We start from the raw sequence: 6,108 nt of genomic DNA on the forward strand, positions 1-6,108 counted from the left end.
ACTCCCTTCCTCTGAGGCGTCCCATTATTCACGAAATTCCTCTCAGAGGTGTACATGAATTAGTTATTTGCAACCATGTTAATAAGTTCTTGAGCTTCTGCAGGTATTTTCTTTAGGTGAATGGATCCACCTGCAGAATGGTCCAATGACATCTTGGAAAACTCAGATAGACCATAATAGAATATATCTATTATGGTCCATTCTGAAAACATGTCAGAAGGACACCTTTTGGTCATCTGCTTGTATCTTTCCCAAGCTTCATAGAGGGATTCACCATCTTTTTGTTTGAAGGTCTGAACATCCACTCTAAGCTTGCTCAGCTTTTGAGGAGGAAAGAATTTAGCCAAGAAGGCCGTGACCAGCTTATCCCAGGAGTCCAGGCTATCTTTAGGTTAAGAGCTCAACCATGTTCTAGCTCTATCTCTTACAGGAAAAGGGAAAAGCATGAGCCTGTAGACTTTAGGATCTACTCCATTAGTCTTAACAGTCTCACAGATCTGCAAAAACTCAGTTAAAAACTGGTAGGGATCTTCTGATGGAAGTCCATGAAACTTGCAGTTCTGTTGCATTAAAGCAACTAATTGAGGTTTCAGCTCAGAGTTGTTTGCTCCAATGGCAGGAATTGAGATGCTTCTTCCATCAAACTTGGATGTAGGTTTAGTATAATCACCTAGCATCCTCCTTGCATTATTATTTTCGGCTGCCATCTCCTCTTCCTTTTCGAAAATTTCTGTACGGTTATCTTTAGATTGTTGTAATTTAGCTTCTCTTAGTTTCCTCTTCAGAGTCCTTTCAGGTTTAGGATCTGCCTCAACAAGAATATTCTTGTCCTTGCTCCTGCTCATATGAAAAAGAAGGGAACAGAAAATAATAATAGGGATCCTCTTTGTCCAGATATAGAGGTTCCTTTGTGTGAATAGAAGAAGAAAGGGGATAAGGATTAAGAAGAAGGAATAATCCAAACACAAGGGTAAGGATAGGGGCAGTGATTTGAGATGAAAAGAAGTGTTAGTGAATAAATAAATAAATAGAAGAAGAGGAGAGGGAAGGAATTTCGAAAATAATTTTGAAAAAGTAGTTAGTGATTTTCGAAAATTAAAGGTGAAATAAAATTAAAATTGAAATTTAAAACAATTAATTAATTTAAAAAAAGAATTTTGAAAAAGGGATGAGATATTTTCGAAAATTAGAGAGGAAAAAGTAGTTAGGTGGTTTTGAAAAAGATAAGAAACAAACAAAAAGTCAAATAGTTAGTTGAAACAGATATTAAAATTAAATTTGAAAAGATAAGAAAATAAGAAGTTAGATAAGATATTTTGAAATCAAATTTTTGAAAAAGATAAAATTTTGAAAAAGATATGATATAAAAAGATATGATAAGAAGATATGATTGAAAAATATTTAATTTTAAAAATAAAATTAATTACTTGACTAACAAAAAACTAAAATATAGGATTCTAGAATTTAAAGATTGAACCTTTCTTAACAAGAAAGTAACAAACTTCAAATTTTTGAATCAATCATATTAATTGTTAGTGTAATTTTCGAAAATTATGAAATAATATTAAGAAAAAGATTTTTGAAAAATATTTTTTTTATATTTTCAAAAATAATTAAAAAAATGAAAAAGATTTGATTTTTTTGAAAAAGTTTTGAAAAGATAAGATTTTTAAAATTGAAAATTTGACTTGACTTTGTAAGAAACAACTAATTTTAAAAATTTTTGACCAAGTCAACCCAAAATTTTAAAAATTTTGAGAGAAATAAGGAGAAGATATTTTTTTGATTTTTGAATTTTTGATGATGAGAGAGAAAAACAACAAAAATGACTCACAACATGAAAATTATGAATCAAAACTCATGATGCGTGCAAGAACACTATGAATGTCAAGATGAACACCAAGAACACTTTGAAGATCATGATGAACATCAAGAACATATTTTTTAAAAATTTTTGATGCAAAGAAAACATGCAAGACACCAAACTTAGAAATCTTTAATGCTTAGACACTATGAATGCAAAAATGCACATGAAAAACAACAAAAGACACAAAACAAGAAAATATCAAGATCAAACAAGAAGACTTACCAAGAACAACTTGAAGATCATGAAGAACACTATGAATGCATGAATTTTTGAAAAATGCATAATAATTTTTTTTAAAACATGCAATTTACACCAAACTTAAAAATTGACTCAAGACTCAAATAAGAAACACAAAATATTTTTGGTTTTTTTGATTTTATGATTTTTTTTGTATTTTTATTATTTTTTTCGAAAATATTCTTTAGAAAAACGAAAATAAAGAAAAAAATCTTTGAGAGATTTTTGAAAAAAATTTTTTTTTGAAAAGAAAATAAAAAGAAAATTACCTAATCTGAGCAACAAGATGAACCGTTAGTTGTCCAAACTCGAACAATCCCCGGCAACGGCACCAAAAACTTGGTGGACAAAATTGTGATCATTAACAATGGCTCCAAAGGCTTGGTGCTCTCAAACGTGAATCACACTTTGTCACAACTCCACACAACTAGCTAGCAAGTGTACTGGGTCGTCCAAGTAATAAACCTTACGTGAGTAAGGGTCGATCCCACAGAGATTGTTGGTATGAAGCAAGCTATGGTCATCTTATAAATCCCAGTCAGGCAGATTTAACTGGATTAAGAGATTATTGGTTTTTCGAATAATAATAAAATAAACAAAAAATAAAGATAAAGTTACTCATGTAATTCAATGGTGGGAATTTCAGATAAGCGTATGGAGGTGCTGTGTTCCTTCTGAATCTCTGCTTTCCTACTGCTTTCTTCCAGTTTTTTTATCACTCCTTTCTATGGCAAGCTATATGTAGGGCATTACCGTTGTCAATGCCTACATCCCATCCTCTCAGTGAAAAAGGTCCAAATGCTCTGTCACGGCACGGCTAATCATCTGTCGGTTCTCGATCATGTTGGAATAGAATCCCTTGATTCTTTTGCGTTTGTCATCATGCCCAGCAATCCCTTTTTTTGCCATGCTTTAAAAGCGTACCCATAGAGAGAAACAGGTACGCTTTTAAAACGTGGCTAGTTTGTCAGAATATACAGGCATGGTGCACAAAATTGTGATCCATTCTTTTCACAACTCAAATGGTCCCCGGTAATGGCTCCAAAAACTTGGTGCTCAATACCATGGTCTAAACATAATTTCACAACTTCGCACAATTAACCAGCAAGTGCACTGGGTCGTCCAAGTAATAAACCTTACGCGAGTAAGGGTCGATCCCACGGAGGTTATTGGTATGAAGCAAGCTATGGTCATCTTGTAAATCTCAATTAGGCAGATTCAAATGGTTATGGATGATTTATGAATAAAACATAAAATAAAGATAGAGATACTTATGTAATTCATTGGTGAGAATTTCAGATAAGTGTATGGAGATGCTTTGTCCCTTCCGTCTCTCTGCTTTCCTACTGTCTTCATCCAATCCTTCTTACTCCTTTCCATGGCAAGCTGTATGTTGGGCATCACCGTTATCAGTGACGATATTGATGATAGTGACGATATCGACCGTGACCTTGATACAGAGCTGGAGCTTCTAACTATGATGAATGCGCTAACTATGGATATGATGCCGGAAATAGACCGATTTTATATCACCCTTCAATTCGAATTAGCAAAAGCAATGTCTCCTTGCATAATATAGGCTACAATCCCGTCCTCTCAGTGAAAATGTTCAACGCACCCTGTCACGGCACGGCTAATCATCTATCAGTTCTCAATCAGGTTGGAATAGAATCCATTGATTCTTTTGCGTCTGTCACTAACGCCCAGCCTTCAGGAGTTTGAAGCTCGTCACAGTCATTCAATCATTGAATCCTAGTCAGAATACCACAGACAAGGTTTAGACCTTCCGGATTCTCTTGAATGCCGCCATCAATTCTAGCTTATACCACGAAGATTCCGATTAAGGGATCCAAGAGATTTCCACTCAATCTAAGGTAGAACGGAGGTGATTGTCAGGCACACGTTCATAGGTGAGAATGATGATGAGTGTCACGGATCATCACATTCATCAAGTTGAGGAACAAGTGATATCTTAGAACAAGAACAAGCTGAATTGAATAGAAGAACAATAGTAATTGCATTAATACTCGAGGTACAGCAGAGCTCCACACCTTAATCTATGGTGTGTAGAAACTCCACCGTTGAAAATACATAAGAACAAGGTCTAGGCATGGCCGAATGGTCAGCCCCCATGATCTAAGAACTAGACATCCAAAGATGATCCTAAGATCTAAAATGATCCAAAGATTATCCTAAGATCTAAAATGATCCAAAGATGAAAATACAATAGCAAAAAGGTCCTATATGTAGAGAACTAGTAGCCTAGGGTTTACAGAGATGAGTAAATGACATAAAAATCCACTTCCGGGCCCTCTTGGTGTGTGCTTGGGCTGAGCATTGAAGCATTTTCGTGTAGAGACTTCTCTTGGAGTTAAACGCCAGTTTTTATGCTAGTTTGGGCGTTTAACTCCCATTCTTGTGCCAGTTCCGGCGTTTAATGCCGGGCAGTTTTGAGCTGATTTGGAACGCCAGTTTGGGCCATCAAATCTTGGGCAAAGTATGGACTATTATCCATTGCTGGAAAGCCCAGGATGTCTACTTTCCAACGCCGTTGAGAGCGTGCCAATTAGGCTTCTGTAGCTCCAGAAAATCCACTTCGAGTGCAGGGAGGTCAGAATCCAACAGCATCTGTAGTCCTTTTCAGCCTCTGAATCAGATTTTTGCTCAGGTCCCTCAATTTCAGTCAGAAAATACCTGAAATCACAAAAAAACACACAAACTCATAGTAAAGTCCAGAAAAGTGAATTTTAACTAAAAACTAATAAAAATATAATAAAAACTAACTAAAACATACTAAAAACATACTAAAAACAATGCCAAAAAGCGTATAAATTATCCGCTCATCACAACACCAAACTTAAATTGTTGCTTGTCCTCAAGCAACTGAAAATCAAATAAGATAAAGAGAAGAGAATATGCAATGAATTCCAAAAACATCTATGAAGATCAGTATTAATTAGATGAGCGGGGCTTTTAGCTTTTTGCCTCTGAACAGTTTTGGCATCTTACTTTATCCTTTGAAATTCAGAATGATTGACTTCTATAGGAACTCAGAATCCAGATAGTGTTATTGATTCTCCTAGTTAAGTATGATGATTCTTGAACACAGCTACTTTATGAGTCTTGGCCGTGGCCCAAAGCACTCTGTCTTCCAATATTACCACCGGATACATACATGCCACAGACACATAATTGGGTGAACCTTTTCAGATTGTGACTCAGCTTTGCTAGAGTCCCCAATTAGAGGTGTCCAGGGTTCTTAAGCACACTCTTTTTGCCTTGGATCACAACTTTATTTTTTTCTTTTTCTTTTTCTTTCTTTTTTTTTGTTTTTCTCTCTTTTTTATTGTATTCACTGCTTTTTCTTGCTTCAAGAATCATTTTTATGATTTTTCAGATCCTCAGTAACATGTCTCCTTTTTCATCATTCTTTCAAGAGCCAATATTCATGAGCCACAAATTCAAAAGACATATGCACTGTTCAAGCATACATTCAGAAAACAAAAGTATTGCCACCACATCAAAATAATTAATCTGTTATAAAATTTAAAATTCATGCAATTCTTCCCTTTTTCAATTAAGAACATTTTTCATTTAAGAAAGGTGATGGATTCATAGGACATTCATAACTTTAAGGCATAGACACTAAGACACTAATGATCACAATACACAAACATAGGTAAACATAAGCATGAAAATTCGAAAAACAAGAAAATAAGGAACAAGGAGATTAAAGAACGGGTCCACCTTAATGATGGCGGCTTGTTCTTCCTCTTGAAGATCTTATGGAGTGCTTGAGCTCCTCAATGTCTCTTCCTTGCCTTTGTTGCTCCTCTCTCATGATTCTTTGATCTTCTCTAATTTCATGGAGGAGGATGGAATGTTCTTGGTGCTCCACCCTTAGTTGTCCCATGTTGGAACTCAATTCTCCTAGGGAGGTGTTGATTTGCTCCCAATAGTTTTGTGGAGGAAAGTGCATCCCTTGAGGCATCTCAGGGATTTCA

The 6,108-nt window shown here is 35.3% G+C and overlaps 1 non-coding gene across 1 annotated transcript; it reads left to right on the forward strand.

Annotated features, from left to right (window-relative positions):
* The first annotated feature begins 210 nt into the window (after positions 1-210).
* On the forward strand, positions 211-314 carry LOC130959012 (small nucleolar RNA R71). The gene has a single exon (XR_009078109.1). It is a non-coding gene; the product is annotated as a small nucleolar RNA R71 (small nucleolar RNA).
* Positions 315-6,108: the final 5,794 nt, after the last annotated feature.

The sequence above is a fragment of the Arachis stenosperma genome, chromosome 10 (genome assembly GCF_014773155.1).
Source record: "Arachis stenosperma cultivar V10309 chromosome 10, arast.V10309.gnm1.PFL2, whole genome shotgun sequence".
NCBI lineage: Eukaryota > Viridiplantae > Streptophyta > Magnoliopsida > Fabales > Fabaceae > Arachis > Arachis stenosperma.